At 48.3% G+C, this 24105-nt stretch overlaps 1 protein-coding gene across 1 annotated transcript in view; it reads left to right on the top strand.

Annotated features, from left to right (window-relative positions):
• The window catches only part of Mgmt (O-6-methylguanine-DNA methyltransferase), a 296994-nt gene that overhangs the window by 99498 nt on the left and 173391 nt on the right, over positions 1-24105 (top strand). The gene's annotated exons all lie outside the window — the stretch shown is intronic.

Raw genomic sequence — 24105 nt, 5'->3', positions numbered from 1 at the left:
AGACCCTCCGACAGAATGCGAGAAGGGACCACGGCTTCCAGAAGCCACTTAGCCTGCAGATAAGAGGCCTCAGGATGCGAACTGCACCAGGCTGTGGCGGAGGAACAGAGTGGATGAATAAAGTCCTTTACGACTGGCGCAAGACTCGTTGTAAAAAATTATATACCATTCATGACCAAAATCCTTTAGAACACTCTGCCACCATTCCCCTCTGAACCCTATAGCTTAAGTTTTAAGTATCTTGTAGGTCTCTTGACGGAGCATTTAAAAACACAAACCAACCTGGATCTGGGGAGATGGCTCAGCGGGTCACAGCACTGCCATGCAAGGGTGAGGGCCTGTGACCTTGTTCAGTTTGCCAACACCCATGTAAGACCCTGGGCATGGCCGTGCATGCCTATAATCCCAGTCTGCAGGAGTGTGGGGTGGAGGGGCCGACCATAAAATCACCAAGGCTTTCTGAGCAAAAACCTGACAGTTCTGGGTGCAGCGAGAAACTCTGTCTCAAGGAAAAGTGAAGCTGAGTGATGGAGGAGAGTAACCAGTGTTCTCCTCTGGTTCCCACAAGTGCGCGTGGGACTGTGCGTCTGCTCATACCTGCATCCACCACACCACACCACACGTGGTCCCCCTCCAGAAACAGCCCTGGTGTGATGGTATTTTTTGGAATTGCCATTCTGGGCAGCCTTGCAGGTACTACACTCATCCTTACCTTTATCCTGGCTTTTGCACTACACTGACCCATCTGAGCATGAAGGATACCTGACATCCTGTGCACAGTCATGTGGATGTGTTCTGTAGCTTATCACCTTGGGATAACAGGGCCAGGGAGCTTCCTGGAATAAACATATCTAAACCAGGGGTATTCTAGTCACACACATTACATTCTGAATCCTGGAAGCAGAGTGTGGATGAGCCAGAGCAGGGCTACTCTTCCTGGCTGTGGTAGGGGAATTTGCTTTTCTCTGTGCAGATGGGCCTGGGTCTGCTTTGTACACATCACTCATGGCAGTGACTCTCGCTAGGGATGTTGACCACACTGGCATGGATCTGAGTAGGTTGGGCTTAGCCCAGGCTGCCACTGCCAGTGCCAACACCACTTACTTATAAAAATGAATTAACAGCCATCTCACAATATTTGAAGAGCAGTGGTGAGAACATGTGCGAGCTGGGATTGGTTCAGGTGACCCCTCAGTCTCCTCCACGACTTAAGTAGATACACATTGTGCACGACCAAGGAAGGCAGGATGGAGGTGTCTAGGACCTGAGAAACAGTTGGCAACAGAACGAAGGCAGGGAGCCACTGCATGGTGTGGCGTAATTTCCTCATGAAGCAAGATTTGAAGAATTATAGATACCTTGAGCTGCAGACAGATAAGACAGTAAAAAAAAAAAAAAGTGAAACACACAATCCACCCTCTACACTGATCTACATGGCTATGAAAGCATCACTTTGAGTAATATGCAGTGGATGCTAAGAAAAATGTGATATTGGCGTGTGGACCCTCAGCCTCTCGGACGAGTGTTGTAATATATCTTGTTGAATGATGAATATGCTATTGGAGCTTTCAACTGTTCGCTTCTTGTGGCTGAGAGAAAAATATATTGAAAACGAATGTAAAATATTGAAATTCAGAAGTTGTTAGGCTCAACCATAATTTGTTGTTCTTTGGATGTGGCCGACATGCTGCTAATTACACAGTGTGCAGCCATGCACCTATGCCGGGTACCACTCATGTGAGGTATAAATTCTGACGTAGCTGTGGACTTGCACCTGGCCGTGAGAGTGCTGGACACGCTGAGGTGGGCTTGCCGCTGGAGGGTGTGGGCCTTGTGAGAACTTCGATGTGTCACCACCGAGCAAACCCACACCCAGGATGCCTGATGCTTTTGAGTAGGTTGAGGTGATATTGACCCCAGACTGATGCTCAGGCACTGGCAGGTGGGCCCACAGCTCTGAGTTCTGTCTCAGCTTGGCGGTCCCAGACCCTTGGCAGGACCAGGACAGCTGTGGACACCCACCAGCTCCTCCAGCTCCTGGATGTCCCAGCTCTGGGATGTTTCCTGCTATAGTGTGTGTGTGAGAGTCCCCCACATAACGGTGGTGGGGCTATTGGACAGAGTGTTCAGCTCAGGACTCTGTGTGGATCAGTGGATTCCTCAATGTGGAGTGAGCGGCGCTCCGCCCACAGTCAGCACTCCGGCACATTCTGTCTCGCTGCATTGGCTGCCCTGGGACAGAAACTTTCCAGACCTTCAGCTAAAGGAAGTTTCTGTCGAGTATTTTGCCAGCGCATTGGAAGCAGGCTGATACACAGCCCATCTGGTGTTCTTACTTGGTCTTGGTGTGGGAAGGAGCTGACTGATTCGCAGTGTAGAGCTTGTCCCCTCCCCATTTTTTCCCCCACCTCCTTCTTTGTGCCCTCCTCTCTGTCTCTCTGGAAGGTCCATGTGAGAAGCACATCCACCATTGCTCCAGTCAGGATGACATGGAACCACAGAGACCTTCCAGCCACATACAGAAGTCACCCTTGTTGTGGGATTCTTGCTGCAGTTTTGTGCAGGGATCCTGAGGCTGCTCCCACATCAGTGATCCCAGGACTTTCATGTGCTCAGTCCCATGGTTGTGATTTTTCACAGTGAAAAACCTCAAAGTCAAACCAGCAAGGGGAGAAGGTGCGGTTAGAAGTCAGGAGAGACTAGTGACAGCTTCTAGAGTATTTTCCCCTGTGTACTGGATCTGTCCACCAGCAAGATGCACCATCATATGAAGGTGTTATCCACATGGAAACTCCTAACTGACCCTCCACCTTGGGGTTTTATTGGTTGATCACGTAGACCCTCTCTGCTTGGCACCTGCCACAGTTTAGACTCCAGGAGGAAAGCAGGTGTTCCTCATAAACCACACAGCTTGTGCAGGTAGCTCCAGCACTGGGAGCCGAGCTCATCAGGGAATGGCCTGAGACCTGTCCAAGTTCCAGTACCCTGATACTTGGCAAGAGTCAGCCTTGCAAGCAGACCTCTTTGAGGATGGCAGTTTGGGGCCATCTGTGAGTTGTGTGTATCCCTCATCAAGAGATGGAGTTGATTTATCCATTCCTAAAACCTGGGCTGGTTTGACTTTGCTTGGTCAGTGCAGGGTGTTAGAAGTGACCATGTTGGGCATCGAATGGAGGTCAAGGGGCTCTGTGGATTCCATGTTGGAAGCCTGAGATGGTAGGATGGGGGAGCTCATGCTGGCCCCACTGAGGACAAGAGGAGACTCTCAGCAGGACGGCTGAGGAGCTTTGTGGCTATTCCCCTCCTTTCTGCTGTCATGAGTACCCCAGTCATGCTCACTTATGACCCTGGTGACTGCTACACTTGGAGCCAGAGAATGGCCAGCTGGTCCTTCTTCCCCCTCAAAGTCCCAGTTTACCACAGGAGGCCGTGTCACAAGGCACCACCCGTCATGTAAGCTGTGAGCTCTCAGGCCCAGTTATTCCGTGTGATTAAAGAACCACAGCCGAGCCTCTTTCATCGCAGACTCCCATATGGAGGGCTTTTTGAGACTGCCCTGGGCGGTGAGGGCAAAGACAGGAAGCAGCTCTCATGCCTGGCTCTTGTGGAGTCTGCTTAGGCTGTGGTGGGCAGTTAGTGTTGAGAGTGGAGTGGCTGTGCTTCATATCCTGCAGGATGAGTGCCTAGAAAGGACCTGGGCACACTTTAGCAGAGGGCTTCACCTCAGGGCAGCTCCCTGGTGGTGCACGCTGTCCCAAACCCTTCCTTCCCCGTCGGGAAGCTAGAACATGTTGTCACTACCAGTGTTTGAAGGGTAAGTGCAAGGCGGCACATGTCTCAACACTGGTTTGTTAGCTGTAACCTGCAGCCCCAACCACCAGGCATTGTTAGGATGGTTCTCAGAAGAGACCGAGTTACTTGGGCCTGGAAGTGCCGGCCTTACTCCTGATGCTGCAGCTGGCATCTGTGCATTCTCCAGAGATCACCTGGTCCCCCCAGGGAGCTTGTCTTTGGGGGCTGCAGTCCCATCTACCTTCCTAGGGCCACTGCTTTTCTCCCACTCCTGGAAGTCTGTCTGTCTGTGGTGAAATCTGCTAGGCTTACTTTGCTCACAGAAGCTCGGCCAGCCAGTGGTCATGACCTGGACTCCAGCCCCAGCCTCTGCAGTGGGGAGGAGCACTGGCTTCCACCAGAGGTGCTCCTGGAAAGGCCTCACAGGGAGCAGGGCTGGCAGGTGCCTGTGTTCAGGAAACCCCACCACGGATGAGCAGTGCACCCATTTGTGCCTGGGTCCATACTGCATGTGGCATCATATGTCTGGGTGGTTCTTTAGAGCCCCCGCCTCTTAATCCCTGGACTCTACAGCTGCCCAGCCTTCCCATCAGATTACACAGCCACTTCCAGCACATGGCTCGTCATTTGCAGCTTTCACGGCCACCTGAGAAAAGCGATCCTTGTTCTGAGGGGCATTGCTACCAAAAGAATGACCTATTCCAGCTGCCTTCACCAAGTCCCCATCACAGACCCAGAAGTTCAGATGTCTCTGGGTAGCCAGTGGCCCATGCACGTGTCTGTCACAGAGCCACGGGTACCTCAGCAAGTGCCACTCGGTGCTTGTGACCTCAGGAGCTCCCCAGGAAGAAGTATCTCCCCAGGAAGGCTCAAACACCAAGAGGAGCAGGTGGGCATGCCACCGGAGGGTGTTAGAAATCCTGTCCCCAGTCTAAAAGCAGCAGTGACACCCTTACTCAAGGAAAAAGCCTGGCGGAGCCCAGACCCTGTATCTTAGCAGTAATAAAAGCCACTGCACATTTACTGGGCTGGAAGTTTTAACCGTAACACTGTGGAATGGTGGGTTATTTTGTGTTCAAGAGGCACATTTATCACAAAAATGATGATATACAAATCACTTCCATATCACAAAATGTTCTTGGTCAAAATTGGCTTGAGGCAAGTGATATCTTCGAGTAAACAGTATATGAAGACCATATCTTAAAATGATAGATCACCTAATTTTGTTCTGACAGAGGTTTTTGCCGCAACAAACATCTGTCATTGAAATACCAATTCAGAGATATGGAAGCCAAATTGTAGAGGTTTTCTCGGATTTGTTACTCCTAAGTTAAGAATGCTGCTGTTCTGCGCTGTGGTTTTTATGTAGGGTATTAGAAAGTGCTGTACTTTAAGGCATGTTAAAATGAAATAAACAATTTAGAGAAACGTGCTTATGCTTTAAATGCAAACCAACCCTTCTGCAGCACGAAAGTCAGAGCTTCAGAGCAGCCCGGCTGCTTTTACGCACAGGCAGCGACCTGAGCTTGCTTTATTGTTGGGTTTCAACCCCCCGAGGTAATCTCCTGAAGGGTGGCACTTGGCATTGTGGGCTCCAGGCTTCATGCATCCTCTTATGCCATTGTGCGTCTTTTAAAAAGGATCTATGATTATGATGTTAGCCCCGAGATTTGAATGCCACGTAGGTGCCCTCCTGTCGGGAGCAGGCTTATAGAGCAAGACAATGGCAATGTCATGGTGTCTGGAGTGTCTCCTTTTTCTTGGCACTCCTTATCAGGAGGTTTCAGTCAGAGAGCCCTGAGGGGCAGGGGTGAAGGCACCCTGGGATTTCAGAGGCCAGGAAGAGTCTGATGCTTCCAGAGAGGATGTGGAAGAGTCTCCACAGTGTTCTGTCTAACTGAGAAAAACTGAGCTCCATCCAAAAGTGCATGCAATACAATAGTTAATAAAAGAATAGAATTCCTAAGGTGTGGAAGAGACATGCTAGAAATGGCCACTATTGATCAATTATTTGATTGCTCAAAAAAATAAAAAATAAAACCAAGTCTCTAGAGTCCTCCATGACCATGAGGCTCGGGAACGTGATTCTCAGGGACGCCTCGCTCGGCGGCTGCCCCAAGCCTGGGAAGGCCTGGGTCCATACAGCAGGATGCACCGGCTGAGCTGCCCTCCTCCTGGCCGTGAGGCCCCATGCTCTGCAGGCTCTCTTAAGAGCACAATAGCTCTCTCCCACCCCTTCATATAAGAAAACCAGGAAAGGTGCCTGAGATCTGGGCCTTCACACTGGCACACCGTCTTTATCGTAAAGCAAGAACGGTGTCTTCCAGGTCTTTTGTATACTTAGTTTTTTCTTACATTACAGGTCGTGTATTCCAGCCATGTGGCCTACAGAGGCAGATGCCCCGGGCCTGGTACAGGGCTGCAGGACTGGAGCTTCAGCCCTGCCACCCAGTGCAGCTCTGAGCCGTGGCACCCCCCCTTCTGTTGTGGTAGAGTTCTTACATATGCCCCTCATGTTCCGCCCTGAGCGGGTGGGACCTAGATGGCCTGAGAATGCCTCAGAAGTGTCCTGACGGGGCTGGGGACATGACTCAGTTGGTAACGTGCTTGCAGCCCATGCATAAGGACTGGAATTAGATCTCCAGCACCCATGTAAATGCCAGGTAGGCACGGCAGCCTGTCTGACACCCTAGCATGTAGAAGGCAGAGACGGAGGATCCCCAGGGCAAGATGCTTAGAGTAGTTGAATCCAGTTGTCTGTGGCTTCAAGTGAGAGACGCTGCCTCAGGAGGACAAAGAGGAGAGGAGACGAATGGAGGAAGACCCTAACACTAACCTGTGGCTTACACACACATGCACATGCACACGAACGCGCACACACACACACAAAGAAACCAAAAAGATTCTCTAGACACCATAGCAGTGGTACCAATGAGTTATTTTCCTTTTTGATGCCACCCTGTGGGTGACTCAGGAGACACCCAACACAGCTTAGTCCTCAGAATTAGCTGTCTGTCTTCAAGATTTTTATAGTAACTGGTTAACCTAACCTAGTCACTGCTTTTCCAGACATGTCTACACCAGTGCCCACTCGGCGCAGCATCCTGGGTCAGCGCTTGCCATTGCTGGCCCTACGGGTCACGCTGCCCCTTCTTCTCTTCAGAAGGATCCTTCCTGCTGGATGGTGCATTATCGCCCAGTCTCAAAGGAGGGAGAAACATAATTTTGGGCCCAAAGCCAATGACCTTGATGCATCAGTAGACATAAGGAAGAAACACGGCCGTACTCCGCTTGTCAGTGGAAGGGTGGATGGAGACACAGGGTCTGAAGGTGGAGGGGCGTTTCCTACTTGAGCCCCAGCCCTGGTGGGACAGTCACTCGCAGACAGACTTCTGCTGCTCTGTCAACGGGTCCTCCCAGGCACAGCTGTTACACGTGGCGGTCGTGAAGGCTGTGATTTTTCTGTTGTTGTTGTTTCAAAGGCAACTAAGTAGTCACCCAAATATTTTGTTCCCCTGTTGACTGTGTCAGGAACTAGCCTTCTTTGTTCTTTTACCAGGGGCGCCCTTCTCTGCTCCTTAAACAAAGCCTGGTCTCTGTGGGCTGGCCCTACAGCCTGCACTTACACATTTTCTTCCTAAACACCCCTTTACCACGTTATTTTTACCCTTAATGTGGTTTGAATGGGAAATGTCCCCCAGGCTCAGGTGCTTAGGCACCTTGTCCCCAGCCGCTGATGCTGCTACGGGAGATTGCAGGTGGAACCTTGCTGGAGGAAATGGGCCACTGAGGGTGGGCCTTGAGTTTTTATAGCCTGGACCCCCTTCCTGTTCCACCTCTGCCACCCCCGCTCCTTCTTTGCTTCCTGACTGGATGCTGAGTGAGCACTAAGTCCCCTGCAGCCACACCGCCTCACCACGATGGACCGTGTCCGCCGGAACTGTGAGCCGAGTGAACCTTTCTTCCTCGAGCTGGCGCTTCTCCTATATTTGGGCAGAGCAAACAGTAAAGTAACCAATGCAGCCCCCATAGCCACATAAGTTTCCAGGTGCTCCCAAGAGCTGAGCCACTCAAGGGAGCCCACCAGTGCCTTCTTTAGAAGGAGCCATTGGCCTTCTTGTTCCTAAGTACTAATCCAACTAGTCTAAAAATCAAAGGTTTTAAGTGGACATGAAGTGGCATTATGTTCCTTTATATTGTTTTAAAAATCTTTTTAGTTAGTTATTTACAAACAGAGAAAAAGAGAGAGAGAGAGAGAGAGAGAGAATATGGGTACACTAGGGCCTCCAGGCCTGCAAATGAACTCCAGATACATGCACCCCTGTGTGCATCTGCCTTTACATGGGTACTAGGGAATTGAACCTGGGTCATTAGACTCTACAGGCAAGCATCTTAACCACGAAGCCATCTTGCCAGTCCTCCTTTATATTATTAAATTAGACTGTGTTTAAAGGAAATCTTAGCTGGTATGGTATTTGGCAAGCCATAGACTTGTGGGTCCTGCCTTGTGCTCACAGGTTGAAAGTGTTGACAGCATCAGTGGGAGGCCCTGCACTGAGGTGAGGTGACTGGCCTGAGATGGAGGGTCCATCTGTCTCCATGTCTGGCCATGTCGTGCTCAGTGTACATCCGGTGCTGGGGCATCAGTACAGAGGCCCTGTAAAGTATATATTCAACACAAGTTATTTTGTAAAGTATTGGAGTGAACTTATCAAAACTGGAGAAGCTGATGAAGTAAAATAAAAATACTGCAGTGAAAATTATTTTAGTGTACCATAATGAGTTCTGTTTTTCATATCTGGCAGATATTACCCACTAAATCTAATCTGCAATGCTGAGAATTATGCCATTTTTTATGATTTGTTTAATTTTGACTGAAAAAAATTGACTATTCATCGATTCTTGACCTGCGAGTATCGAGGAACAAATTTAGTTAATAAGAATTTTCATGAGGTGTAAATTTAAATGTATGAGGATTCTGCCCATCCTGAGGTACCACAGACATTAATTTAAAAATCCTATAAGAGCCTGAGGGCCAGGGTGGCTGAGGAGCAGAGCATAAGGCACTGGTTTGCTAGTGGGCAAGGCCTCCACAGCTAACTTAGGGGTATTTTCGTGTTTTCTCTGAGTTGTTAGTAGCATGTGGCTGAGCATCATTAGGATATTTTAAAATTTTTAAATGTTTTCTGTGCTTTCTGTGAAATGGTATCAATACAGTGCAGAGTGACGTGACGTCTCCAGTGGAAGTTGGAGCCTGCCATCAGCAGTGTAGCGTGGGCACCATAAAAAGTTTCTTCCTCCCCACGTCTGTGGTTCCAAGAGGGATTCATGAAAAATGAAGGGCCCGAATATTGAGGTTGGAGAGAGTGAGTGAGTGACACATTCTTTACACACCTCAACTGTCAACTTTTCTAATCAAATTACCCAGCCTCCTTACTTCTTACATGATACCAGCAATATTTCCTGTAATAAACACCCCTAAGTCTAATGAGAGGCCCTAAGGCAACTTCAAATGTATGAATTCATTATACTTGAACAACATAATCTGCAGGGCAAAGATGCCTGCTCCCCGCTCTCTCAACTTCCTAGGGCCTGGCTGTTTTATGAAAAATGTTATACATTTGGTTTACAACATATGGCTACTGTTTGAGGTATTGTGGGTTCCCGTAGTATGAGACGGGGCCGCGTAATGGAGGAGAATCAAGGAGGGCAATCTTTCATTTTGTTCTTGTATGAAAAATTCAAAAGACTGAAAACTCACCCAGAGAAATTTTGCAAGCATATTATTTTCCAATGTTTCGATCAATTTGTCTGTCAACCATGCTGAGAGGTGGAAGGGGCCAGCAAAAGCAATTTAGCCTGTGAGGTCCAAAACAGAAATGTTTTAGGGAACCTTGTCACATGTTATTTCTTTATATTAGAACCACTGTGTGTTTTATTTGCTGGTCATATTATGAAGAGAAATTGATATCAATCATCTAACTAAGTTATGAATATCTGATATAAATATTACTTTTGCATGCATACATTGGAATGAAGTATAAATTAACCTTTTATGCATGCAAGAACCTTCTCTATGACAATGGGCCTCTATTTTGGCTTTTTCTGTTTAACAATTTGCGGGCATTTTAATTGATTGCACCCAAGTGACACTGTAGAAACATCTTGTATGTGAACGTCACTGACCCTGCCAGGGTTTAATTAAGCTATAATCTTCCTGCAGTCAGTGCATCTGGGATTGGTAAACATATCCAGACCACACTTATAATCCAAGGGTTGCATTTTTTAAATGAAATTGGTGCAGATATGGGAGTTTTCATAAGGGGCATTGATTTAACTTCCAGGTAATTTTTTTGGGGGGTGGGGTTCAAGGTAGGGTTTCACTCTAGCCCAGGCTGACCTGGAATTTACTACAGACACTCAGGGTCATCTTGAACTCACGGCCATCCTCCTACCTCTGCCTCCTGAGTGCAGGGATTAAAGGCATGCACCACTACATCCGGCCCAGGTAAATTTTTAGTTAGGATTTCTTTCACTTATGTGAGGAGTAGGTAATTAACAGTAACCACATCATGTGATCAAGGCTTGTCTTGAAACCCCGTAGCTCTGTGGCCATTCTGTGGACTCCCACATTCTTCCTTCGTATTCTGGATTAGCATGCAGAGGTTATTTTTCTAGACAAGGTATGTTTCAGATAAGTTTGTTTACATCAGTTGGTGTGTAGAGCACTCAGTTAAATTGAACCTTGGGCCACAGTCTCTCCATAACAGCCTTCCTCAGAATGACCAACAGTCCTGGTTGAGTAGATGTCCTATGTGCACACTGCATGTAAATGTATTTCCAGGATTTAGGATGAAGCATGGGGGCTGAGAGGATTGTAAATGCATGCCTGCAAGCCGGCCAACCTACGTTCCATCCTCCCCACACCCACGTGAAGCCAGCTGCAAGGTGGCACCTACACACATGGTGCCAGTGTGCCTGCAGCCATGGGAGGCAGAGCCAAGAGGATCTAAAATGTCATGGACCAGCTAGTTTGGAGCACACGGTGCCCCCCAGTCAAAAAGAGGGTCACTGTCTCAAAAGAGCTGAGGAGAGATGAACACTCTGAGGCTGTCCTCTGACCTCCACGTGTGCATCCTGGCGCGCACTCACCACACAGACATGCGTGGAGGGAGGCATGGCTGTCCTCTGACCTCCACGTGTGCATCCTGGCACGCACTCACCCCACACAGACATGCATAGAGGGAGGCATGGCTGTCCTCTGACCTCCACGTGTGCATCCTGGCATGCACTCACCACACAGACATGCGTGGAGGGAGGCATGGCTGTCCTCTGACCTCCACGTGTGCATCCTGGCGCGCACTCACCCCACACAGACATGCGTGGAGGGAGGCATGGCAGAGGAGGCCGCTGCTTCCTGCGCGTGCTGATGGGCGGGAATAAACTGTGACAAATTAAATCAGAACCCTTCCCACAAGTTCAGTTCCCTATGACAGCTCAGAGACTGTCGTCTGACAGTTTGTTCCAGGCGTGACTGCAAGAACTACTAATGCCTGCCTAGAAGGTGATTGCACGTGTATGTATCCAACTGCTACCGCATTTATCTTGACAGGCCCCATGAACACTTCCTCTTGCTGGGTTTTTATTGGCACTTTTCATTGTGTTTCAGAGCTATTTCAAACAAAGCTAAGTCCACCCCCACTGGCAGTCTTGTGCACTTATAGAGTCTATGCAGAATATACTTCGACAAGTTGAATTAAAATTTAGATGGTTGAAAAGGGTCTTTTCATCATCATTTTTTGTTATATTTATTAAAATCAAACATATTATCTTGTGTTTGACAGTCACTGTATTTTCTTGGTAAAATGCTTATTGATTTATTGGGTTATTTTATTGGTTTGTAAGAACACTTTACATGTTAAAGAAAGATCCTGAGTTCTGTTGTCAGCATGTTCCTATGAATGTTTTCCTCAGACTTGGTTTACATAGCCAGATGTTTTTAAGTTTAATTTTTTAATTTAATAGTTTTAGATTTTTTAAAAGCTATAAAGATTGTTTGGAGTTCTGTTGTACCCATTCCTAGACTGAGGCATTTGTCAACGCTCAGTGTTAACATGAGCACAGCTATTTCTGACTTACGTAGTGTTGGTGCCTGGACCTCTTCATCTGTTCTCAGCATACGTAGCAAGCTTCCACCATGACGTTTTGCCATGAGATTGTGTTATTGAAGAAGGCGTCAACCTCCAAACTCATTTTCTGTTGCTTCCTTGGTCCTAGTTTTCACCTTTCTTTTATTTGAAGTGTGTGGGTTTTTTTGTTTTTTTTTTTTTTGAGACCCTTGGTTAAACCTATCCTTATTTTTATCCAAATGCCAAATCAGTTCTTTTGTAAATAATGAGCTTTTTGGTTATATGCACTTGCACTTGCAAAGACAAGAAGAAAAGGTTACTTGCTGCCTTGTTCTGCCTTAAGTAAGTAATCCTTGTCCTGGTTATTCTTCTTATGATATCTAATATATGAAATGTTCCCAGAAAAGGAACATCTAAGTCATTTAATATTTACATAAGAATTTATTTAAGATCATTGGATTGAGACTGTTCCTCTTAGATCCGTAAGTATGTTACATGTTTATAGCCTTAGTCATTGATTTTGTAGCAGTAAGTAACTAAATCATTCTGGAGGAAGTAGAACCTAGTACAACATTTGGGTTTGCAGAAATATACAAAGGGCAGAATTTACCAACCCAGCACCAAAAAATGCCTTCTGTTCTGAGACTGGCTCCAGAGTCCTTCACCTTTCACAGAGGATGCTGTACTTGGGGGCACCTCTTATCTTCAGGGCAACAATTTCATGTGATAAATTTTCGATAGTTTGAGATGCATGTGTGCAGATTTAAATAAACAAAAACATACTACTTTGAAAGACCTTTATACAAGAGTCTGTAAATACACACCTCCTTAGGACTCACAGATCACACACAGACTTTCATAGGAGACCCCTGGGCGGAGGTGTCGCCAGAGGCAGCCCCACCCTGATGGCCTGCTCATTACTCTTTAAGTTGGTCTCTGGATGTTAGCATGTTCCATACATTGAACCATTTTCTGAGAAACACTGAAAACCTTTTGATGAAATGCTAAGGAGTATTTTGACCTCTGTATGCCTTGACCATGTTTTGGTGATAACTTGAGATGCAATCTTGCTATGTACTCAAGATTGAACTCACCGTGGGCTCACGGCAGTCCTACTTCGGCCTTCTTCATGCTGGGATTCCAGGTGTGTGCCACCACCCCTGGCAGCACTTTCTGAGCATCTTTGCATAGACTGATGATTGAGGGCAAGAAGCGCGCCCAAGGTTTCTGCACAGACAGACACATGCTCTCATACTGGTTCTGCCATCCTCTGTGTGCGCAAGACATGACCTCGACTCTTGTCTCCCTCCGTGAGTCACACTAGTCCTTGAGGCTCACAGGGCTCCTCCTCCATGTAGGACCTTGATCAGGGTCAGATCCTTGGCACTTGTTTGTCGATGTCAATGCCACCTCACAGCTGTCTCTTCACCTGCCAGTTGTCTGCTGGTAATGGAAGTCTTACACTGAAGAGCTCAGAGGTAAGCGAGAGGAAAGATGGTTCCAAAGCGGTGAGGCCTGGACCGTGGGAGGAGCGGGTGTTGTGAAGGGCGCTGTGGTGTGAGTTCTGATCCCAACACTGGCATCTCTGGGCCGTGAGGCACAACCTTGACCTCTGCTTTTTTCCATCTGGTAATTGGGATTGGCAGACTAACTTGCAGAGAGATCTCATGTACTGTGAGTCTGTAGGTGGCCTTCTCTCACAGGGAACTTGCCATAGGCGGCCTGCATTAATTAGTAAGCCATTGCATTCATTTCCTGCTGGCCCTCTCTGGGCAGTGTCTTTGGGATTAAAATAGTGATACTCTGCCTGTCGGTTATTGGTGCACCTCTGATACCTGGGTGATTCCCCAGACTCTGTGCCTTTGAGGGGCTTTGGCTCTGGGGAGATCGGAAGCATGGCTTCATGGCAATATGCTTTGTAGCTGTGGTACCTCTTTCTCACTCAAAGACCTCTCATCTGCAGCCCACAGAGCCTGGTGAGTTTGGGCCAGTGATTTTGAGCTTCTTTCTGCTTTGGACGCTTAACATCCTATAGTAAAATCCGCCTACCTCTAGGTGTGACTTTACCATTGGCAGTGGGGTAAAGGATATAAGCTTTGGAGTCCCACACGCATCAGCTCACACTCCTAACTGTGATGTGGGCAAACTCAAGATGGACCTTTCCAGTTTCTTCAAGGCAACCAAAAAACCATTTCTCTTGTAGGAAGGCTTATAGGAGTAGAAGGCAGCCGGCAGGAGGATGCCCTGAGCACCATGTGGGTCCCATGGAGGACACCTCTGCCCTGGGCTGTAGCCTGGAATGGACAGAGCTAGGAGATGCATCAATGAGGAGAGGAGGTCCAGCTGCAAGTAAGGCGTGCAGGCTTCAAGCAGTGCCAGTGTCCAGAGGCAGCCTTGACCTTTAGAGCATGGCTATGAAAGAAAGATCTACCCTTCAGATCTAAGGACTTTTTTTTTAATTTTTAATTTATTTATTTGAGAGCGACAGACACAGAGAGAAAGACAGATAGAGGGAGAGAGAGAGAATGGGCGCACCAGGGCTTCCAGCCTCTGCAAACGAACTCCAGATGTGTGCGCCCCCTTGTGCATCTGGCTAACGTGGGACCTGGGGAACCGAGCCTCGAACCGGGGTCCTTAGGCTTCACAGGCAAGCGCTTAACCGCTAAGCCATCTCTCCAGCCCAGATCTAAGGACTTTAATGACCAGAAGGAAAGAGCCCCGTACTGCCATGGACTTGGCACTGAGAGCCAAGCGTTGAAGTCCTCCCCGACCGTGGGTAACACAGGTGCTGTGTGACATTGGGTGCCAAGCTCTGCATTTCCTTCTGCGGCGGAGATTCCTGTGACAGCTTGAGAAGAATCCCCTTGCTGCCAGTGTTCCAGTAACTGACCTAGATAATTCAGAGTGCGAGCAAGCACTGCAGACCAAACTCTTTTCAAACATACTCCGCTTCATTCTGGCAAATCCATTTCTGTGTCGGTAGCAGCCAGGCCCCCCGGAAAGCCCCTAGATCTGTGTGCATTGGGGGCCATGGAGCCCTCAGCTGGCAGGTGGTATTTCTAGGAGCAGGGTGTCTGTCCCAGTGATAACTTCCTCACTCTGAAAAACTCCTGTTGAGTATAAGTATGGGTGCTCCAAGGGGGGCCCTAGTCCTTCTAGAAGCCACGCCACTTGGGGAAGCAGCACCCCAGTGAAATATTGTGACTCAGAAGCTTGTCTACAACAGGTTGTCCAATTGTCAATACAGAGAGACATTGAAGGCTAGCCGGGCAGCTTCTGTGGGTGCAGGCGTGGCTGTTCTGTGGAAGACACTTCCTGTGAGGCGCTCAGGTGCCTTCTGTCGACACAGCTCCCCAGGTCAGATGGTCCCAGCTGTCCAAGCCCTTCTTAGTACTCACCCAGAGTTCCCTTTCCGAGTAGGAGCTGTAGTCTCCTGTGTGGAGGGCGTGACAAGGGATGAGGATCCAGTCCCAGGCGTGCGCATCGCACTGCCTACTTCACTTGGCGCCTGTGTCCCAGCTTCTTGCCTGACTGTGCCCAGCACCTCTCGTCACTGGGCTCTGGCAGCCGCTGTGTTGTGATGTGAGGGAGCCAGGGATCTTCGTGATTTGAGTCACTGAACTGTTCAATGTGGCCTTGTCACTGCCACAGTTTTGTCACCGCAGCACAGCTTTCCCAATTGCCTGGGAGGGGTGACAGGAACAGAAACAACCACACTAAGTCCCTGCCTGCACAGCCTCCACTGGAATTCCGTTTCTGCAGTGTGCACCAGAAGGTTTCTTAAACATCCGTGCTTGGCATGCCCTCACCCTGTCCTTAGGGCCCACCTGTTAGAGGATAGAGAATGTCACTTTTAGATGATGAGAGCTAACGTGACAATTTTTATTTATTTACTTATTTTGGTGGTGCTGAGAGGAAAAACATGAGATTCAGAATAAATTCAGCGCAGATGATGTTATGCTTCAGAATGAAAACTTCTTCCTATCCCTTCTGTACTTGCTGTCTGAAGTCTCCCGCAGCTTTCCTTTGCAGGAAGCATGTGGATTTTAATACAGCCGCGGGGGCCTGGCTCTGCCGACCAGCGCCAGGCCTGACTGGCCATCACCGCGCCTCTGCTCTCTGCATATCGACTGCAGGCCCCGTCGCCCGAGAGAATGATTTCTTCTTCAGAGGAAAGATATTTATGACGGAAAACAGTGCTAAAAACATGAGAATATTGATCATGGTTTTGAGAGATTGCTTGCAGTGAATCACCTGATATACCTAAATATCGGCTTTATTCCATCTTTCCTAAAAGACAGATTGCCAACACAAAAGACGAACAATCTTGAGGGGGGAAATCCTATATCTTTCTGATAGGCTGTCTTGCTTCCTCATAACAACAGGGAGATGAGAGGTCTGAGAGCTTCTGGAGAAACATAATAAGCTGAGTGTCGGAACCAGCCGCGAGACTGCCTTGGGTGTGCTTGATTTAACGTGAAGTAATAAGTTAAATTAACATGAGATGGAAACTCACGTAGCTGAATTTAACCAGGCTCACAGTAAATAGATATTCTAAAATCAACATACAAATAAAGATGGGGGAGGGCCCATTATCTGAGGATCTAATTGGTTGTTTTCAGAGACAATCTGTGGGGTTCCCATGGACATTTATAAGGGGATAGGTGGCGCGTTATTTGCCTGTCAGAGACTTTGGCCAAGCATGTACTGTTTTGTCATTTATTTTCCTTAGACGTGGGCCTGTTTGGGGTCAACATGATGCCTGGCTTTGTGGCTGAAGAAAAGGGAGAGGGGTGGACTTGCCTCCCAGAGGAGGGTGGAGCGTGTGGCTTCCTGGGGATCCTTTACCCCCCACCAGAGTTGCAGTTTGAGGTTTCTCTTTGCTTTTTCAGACTGTTCTTTCTCTCTGACGGTCAGTGTCCCCTGTAGCAAGGGTGAAGGGCCCTGCTTCTCTGGGAGGTGTGGCCCTCTGCACTTAGGTGAGCCAGCCTTGCCTTCTCTCCGCAGAGCCACTTCCTGTTGCTAACTGAACCAGATGCGGTCACACCATCCTCTTGTCCTTGTGAACTGCCCAGCCAAGGATGCTGGCCACTGACTTTGCTTCCTTGCTTCTGGTGGCACTGGGTAGAGGAGGAGGCCCTCCCTCCTCTGTATTTGAGCGGGTTGGTGCAGGTTACGGACTCCCAGGGACACTCATCATGTGGCTCTGTGCTCTCAATGTGGGAAGGGTTTGCTTCAGGCCACACTGTGCAGATGGTGTATGGGGGCAGGAAGAAGATAGCAAAGTACTGATCTCGAAGAGGTCACTGATGCCCAGGGGACGCCTGGCTCATCACCTGTAGATTGTAGTCACAACAGGATGCTTACTAGAATTGGAAAACGTGGTGCTGGCTGGTGCCTGTCCTGAGAAGTCTCGAGGAGCTATGACCTGTGGCTCAGAAGAGGTGGTGGGACACTGGCCCTGGTGCAGGAGAAGGAGGTGTGACCCTGGCATTGAAAGCCCCAAACCTCCTGCCTGGTGTACAGATGGAAGCTACTTGGCCTACACTGGCGGCCTCACAAGTGGTGAGTTTTAATTTCCTACATAAAAACTTGGTGCACTCTCCTTTCCAAAAGCACATAGCTTAATTTTCATCTTACTTTTCTGTCTCTCTCTCATTATTATTAAATAGAAACTTTGTATGGACAAATCACGCCCTGGCACCGCTCCCTCTCTCCACTTCTGTTCCGCAGAGGACCCTCCTCAGTGGGGTTGCTGGCATTCACCATGGTTATGTGTTGTGAGCTGAGAGAGCAGCAGGCAGTTACTGGAGAGGCAGGGGCATGGCTCTTGGATACCTTTATAGTCTTCCAGCCTCCTGTTCCACAATGTTCCCTGAGCCTTGGTGGGTGTGTTAGAAGTCTGCTTTAGTGTTAAGCTCTCAGCAACGTCTGGATTTCTGCTTTGATATGTTCTGAGTATCCTCAGTGTCTGTCGCCATCCCCCTGGCACAGGTGGTCAGGCTCGCCACACGAGCAGCTTACCTCACCCGTCCTCTGTAGCTCCACCTGGACCTTGGCTGATGTGTGAGAAGTGCCTTATCTCATGATAGGGATCCAGCTGTCTTTTCCTGTCATGTTGATAGGTTTTGGTTGTCCCTGATTTTCACTGCCTTTTGAGAAAGATAAACAGATTGTCTAATGAGTGAGAATGAACAGCATAGATTAAAGGGGACAAGCATAGTTAATTAAGAGTGATTTTGATGGAGGTAGCCTCTGTTTTTCCCAAAGACTATTGGTAACTTCTCATTGGTGTCCATGACCCATGTGTCCCTAGGATAGGATTCTGACTTTCTTATGGTATATGATTTACATTTTTCATTTTATAACTTTATTGAGATATACTCTACAGATTTTAAAATTTGTCCATTTAAGATGCATTGTTTAGTGTGGTTTATATAGTATTGTGCCTATATCACAGTGTAATGTTAGAGTATGTTAATAGTCTCCCAATAAAAGACCCTGTACTGACCAACAGTCATCTCGTCCCCTCGCTCCTTGATACCAGACCACTTACAAGTCCGTTTGTCTCCCTGTGGCCTCCCATGCTGGGCATTCCATGACTGGAATCATAGACCATCAGGGCCGTGTGACACGTGTGATGTTTCTGCCCTTCAGCCCTGCTGTTTCACGTGCCACTGCTCCACTCCTTTTGATAAGCAGATAATGCTCATTCGTAAGACTGGCCCGTCTTGTCTATATGTTCATCACTTGATGAACATGTGGGTATCCCCATGTTCTGGCTGTTGTTAGTAAGTCCACTTTGTGCGAACATGTGTGTGTTTGTGTGTGTGTTTAGGAAGGATGATCAGGGCTTTTCATCACAACAGGCCTTGACAGGATCCACAGTACAGAACACTGTCCATGGGCATACTTAACTGAACATTTTTGTCAGAAGCAGCGTTGCTGAGATGTAAATGATGCAATGAACTGCATGTATTTGTAGTGTATAGCTTGACAAAAGTTGTCATGTGACCATAATCCAAGTAGCCTACCTTCACCCTCACAGTTTTCTTGCTCCTGTGTGGCTCCCCACCTCTCATCCTCTCCTTGGTCGGTTGCTTACCTGCTATTGCTATATTCACTGTTTTAATTATCTACAGTTTTGCAGTTGACATAAATACACTGGGCATTACATACTGTATCTAGGTATTTCTTTTTTCTGTTTTATGAGCGGACTCCTGTAACACATTCTTTCTGTTTGGCTGACTTCTCCCGGCATGCGCATGCTCTCGCGAGGCTTTCCTCATTGGACAGTGCTCCGCTGCTTTGGCGTTCCACAGCATATTCTCCAGTTGTGTATGGATGGTTTTCTTCAGTTCTGCACACTTACAAACATGCCTCCATGAACAATTATGAAGGAGTCTCTGTAGGAATATATGTTTTAACTTCTGTTGTGTAAACATCTAGGAGCGGCCCCGTGATTGGTCAGTGACTGGCCTCTGAGTTGCGAATGGCCCTCCGCGCAGCTGCACCGTGCCCCTTCCCTGCCAGCAGTGGCTGAGCGGTTCAGACCTTGCCCTTCTCACCCGTCCTTGTGCATCTGTTGATGACAACTTTCTGGGTTTCATATGTCTGACAGTGTATTTTAATTGAACATTTAAAAGATGCTCTTGCTGTGTGGGGGATGAAGTTGTGCTTCTTCATGTAATCTCACAGGCCTTGTTCCACTGCCCTTGACTAGCATTGTTTCTGAGCAGAAATCTGTTGTCATCCCTATTGCTCACATGTGTAATGCTCCCGCAAATCCCTTGATTTATTTATTTTTTAACATATTTTATTTTTATTTTTTATTTATTTGACAGAGAGAGAGAGAGAGAAAGAGAAAGAGAGAGAGAATGGGCACACCAGGGTATCATGCTGCTGCTGCAAACGAACTTCAGGCACATGTGCCACCTTGTGCATCTGGCTTGTGTGGGTCCTGATGATTCGAACCAGCGTCCTTTGGCTTTGAAGGCAAGTGCCTTAACCACTAGGCGGTCCCTGCAGGCCTCCCCACCCCCATCTCTTACAGGCTCCGGCCAGCTGGGTAACGGAATGCTTTGGCACAGTTCTCTTCACGGTCCTTGTGACTCAGTCTCATTGAGCCTCTACTCACTGGTTTGCAGGTTTTGTCATTTAAGAGCAACTTAGGTCATGATTTTTCAGATATCTTTTTGTCCTACCCTTCATATCCTTCAACCGCACACATTCGTGCACACGTATGTAGACATGCACATAGGCACCCATGTGAACACAAATTGTGCTGCCCAATAGCTCCCTGGTATTTTCTCCGTGTCACTGTCGGTGTTTGTATTATGTGTTATAGGCCCTGAATTTCCCTCCTGCAGCATCTAACCTGTGCTTGTCTTCTCAGATACTATAGCTTTCATCTCTAAAGTACCACTCGTGTCATTTTTATATCCCACTTTTCCTTACGTATCTTTCTGAGATACCAAATTTTGTGATGATAATTGATTAAGTTTCCTGTCTGCTCATTCTGATGTATATGTCAGCCTTGGGTTCTGTTGACTTTTTTCCCCTCCACATAGTTGTGACATTTTCCTTGCATGCCTTGTTGGTAGTTTTTGATCACATCTGCATGAAACATGTCATAGCTGACTTCTGTGTGCATGTGTTTTGTTTTGATAAGCATTAGGTCAGTTCTTGGTGGCAGGTAAGTTACATTGGTATAATTTGACCATTTGGATGTGGCTTATCGATTCACTAGTTGGGGTGATGTCCAGGCTTGGTCAGTTATTTGCCACTAGTGAGGCAGCGCTGCTCCTGCACTTCTCTGGCATGTGACTGTCAGGAAACCAGCTCCTCTGTCCGGCAGCTTTTAGGAAACATAGCATGCCAACAAGCACAGGGCATCAAGGGAGCATTGAGCCTCACCCATCAAGAGCCACAGCCATGGCCAACACCAGGTCCAGCCTGTGAGGCCCCAGGCCAAAGACCCAGCCAACCCGGCAGGAGCTGCTGGTGAACCAGTGGTGTCTTCCCGCTCAGTGTGCGGCGCTTGCTATGCTGCAGCAGAGTGGTGTGGAACCATGAATGCATGAATCCTAGGCCGGCTTCATGCTGGCTATTAATTGTTCTGTAAGCAGATTGCTGCTTCTCTGGCATCCTCTTCCCGCCTTTATTCATTATGGTCCTAGGACTGGTAGCCAAGTGGCTGTGTGGCCGAGTCATAGAGATGCCATGAAATACGCATGCCCCCGGGTTCTAGGCTCTCTCCTTGCCTATACTGAGAGCCCATTCTGTGATCTTGAGCCAGTGCTGAGTGGGGTGCCCAGTATCACGGGGTGTCCGGAAAATTTTGGGCAGCTCACGAACCATCTTGGATGTCATTGTGACACTTACAGTATTGTCAGATACATATGCACCTATTTGCAGAGCTCAGCATCAGGAAGACACACGAAGATGATGGCCCATGTTGTCAGGGAGGGAAAATGGTGCCCATGCAGCCAGCCTCAGCTTGCTGCCCAGGTGCCATGAATACCACCTTCCTACAGCTCTGGTCACCTGCTGTATGAGGCCTGAATAGTTACCACTTTTCCCACCTTTGCTTTTTTTTAAAAATATTTTTTGTTCATTTTTATTTACTTATTTGAGAGTGAACAGATAGAGAGAGAATGGGCGTGCCAGGCCTTCCAGCCACTGCAAACAAACTCCAGACGCATGCGCCCCTGGTGCATCTGGCTAACGTGGGTCCTGGGGAACTGAACCTCGAACTGCGGTCCGGGGTCCGTAGGTTTCACAGGCAAGCGCTTAACCGCTAAGCCGTCTCTCCAGCCCCACCCTTGCTTTTTGATGTGGCAGTTCCATGAAGCCCTAGGCAGGGTGCTTGCCTGTCGAAGTGAGGCCAGAGAAGGGGTCAGGGTGTCAGTTCTTTGAGGAACTGGGCACAAGACGGACACACTAGGGCCCTGTGTGTTCACAGATAGAAGGTAGGTCTGCAGTGGTACATCAGAGCTGTCTGGTTCCTTGCACTGCCTGAGGCTGAGACTGAGTGTGTCTCCCCATTCTTTGTCACTCCTGCCCAGCAGGGGTGTGTGCTTGGGGCTTCCTGGGTTCACTGCAGAGCACTTGTGCTACTGTCCATCTTGAGTTTCATAGGTAAATTCAGGTGGCATTTGGTCTCTTGTTCCTATTAAATCTTAGGTGGAATGAGATGTTGACGTTAATGAACTTCCTGTGGTCTTTCCTAAGTACATAGAGCACTCCCTCAGAAACCTCCATTGCTTTCTGGCAGGACAGTTTTCCTAGTGGCCTAACAAGGCAGATAAAAGTGACCCCACCAGAGCACCTTCATGGGACAGGACCCTCCAGCCTGGTTCTGACAGCCTCCTTCCTGTTCCCCTGGGTCCCCACGCTTGGCCTCAGACCCAGGTTCTCTGAGTCATTGCCCTTCTTACACCTCTTTCATCAGGTGAGCTCTCAGTTCTCAGGAGCTCTCTTTTCCATTCGACTCTCAGACTGAGGCTCTGTCCTCCACCGCCTGTCCTCTGGACAGTGGAAGTCACCTTTGTCATCCATCTACCCCATAGCCAATCTGTTAAATAGAAAAGAAAGAAAAAGCTGGTGGCTCTAGGTCGCAGGCCTCATCCAAGCCAGCCTTTGGTAGGGAGGACCCAGACCAGCTCCGCAGGCTGCCATGATACCCCTGTTAAATTCCTTTCGCCAACAGGCCCACATCTGCCTGCCAGCCATTTCTTGCCTGGAAGCATATCTTTGATGCATAAAATAGGTTTAATGTAAAAATAGAGTCTGCTTTATAGTTACTTTGAGCATATTTAGGGAGATGTGATGCATTTGTAGGAAGTTCCCCAGGGAGAGCACCAGAAGCCTATGGTTCTCATGGTCTGGGGACTTGGGTTGGAAATTTCAACTGTCAAGATGGCTAGCTCAGCACTATCTAAATTGTCATAAAGAGGCGGGATACGTTATGAGCAAATTTTCCTGTATCGTTTGTGAATCTCCCTCAGAGCAAAAATGAGAATCAGTTTCTATTTTGCAATGAATAGTTTTCAGCCATGGAATTGCTGGCAAAGGCCAGAGAGTGTGAATCTTTATTTCTATGGACCCAGCCAAGAGCAAGAACGAGAACTTTGAAAAGTGTGTCATTTGCCATTCACAGTCTAATGAAAGCCCAAGCGAGGCGAGGAGCTCTTCATAAACACCCTGAGCAGCATCCAGGATGCAGCAGCCCGGGTACACAGACATTTAAGGGATTCATGTCGCCCACTTACCGGCACTCAAAACGTTATGAATCCTGTGCTAGAAATCACAGTCCCAATTTGTTACCAAAGGGGACCCACTTATGAGAGTATGTCAGTGTTGTGTGCGAGTTAGCAAACCGCAGTACTGCCCGGCTGAGTGAGGAAAGGTCTCTGGTTACCCTTGCCGATCCAAAGGGTGCTGACTCCTACACCGTGGCCCCTCTGGGCAAACGTTTCTGAAAATGCTGTCGTGGTTGAGACAAGCTGTGAGTCAAAGTGTCCCGGCATGCGCGTTTATGGCCACCGGGGCTGCTGTGCAGGTGGACAAGATGCCCCGTTGGTGGGGTCAAGGCACACCATCTGATTATCAGAGAACAGGCCAGGCAGGGCTGTGGCTGGGCAGTGTGCTGCCCACTTCCTTATCCAACCAATTCATTGGTGACAATTCCCAGGGTTGGCAGATTGCTGCCCTGTGGCCAATGGGTGAGTGGTTTTTTCAGAGATGATCTGGGACAATAAAAGCACAGACAGAGGTAATGTTTGTTCCCCAGGGGTTCGCCTTTGAGGACTCCACAGACCTGGGAAAACACTGCCCATTGCTGCATCCAACATCTGTCTCCAGGGGAACCATCTAGATCACAGGGTCTTCACTGGGGTGATTCCCATGACTATGTGGGTGGGTCTTCCAAGCTAACCTCTTCTCATGACCATACTAAGCTCCCACTTGTCCCCTTGTTTTGACATTTTCACAGTCCACAGGTAGTGATGAGGGAGTGGTTGCCTATTGTGAGCATGGACCAAGGTGTGCCACAAGCTATTCTGTTCCCACTGCATTCTTTACTGGGACACATTGGCAGGGGTTGAGACAGGGTCCTTTTCTTAAAGGATGTAGTGGGGGTTGTACATGCATCCTCTGTTGTGCATGAAACGCCTCTGGAGCG

The sequence above is a fragment of the Jaculus jaculus genome, chromosome 1 (genome assembly GCF_020740685.1).
Source record: "Jaculus jaculus isolate mJacJac1 chromosome 1, mJacJac1.mat.Y.cur, whole genome shotgun sequence".
Taxonomy (NCBI): Eukaryota; Metazoa; Chordata; class Mammalia; order Rodentia; family Dipodidae; genus Jaculus; species Jaculus jaculus.
This window is presented reverse-complemented; position numbering and strand designations above follow the sequence as displayed.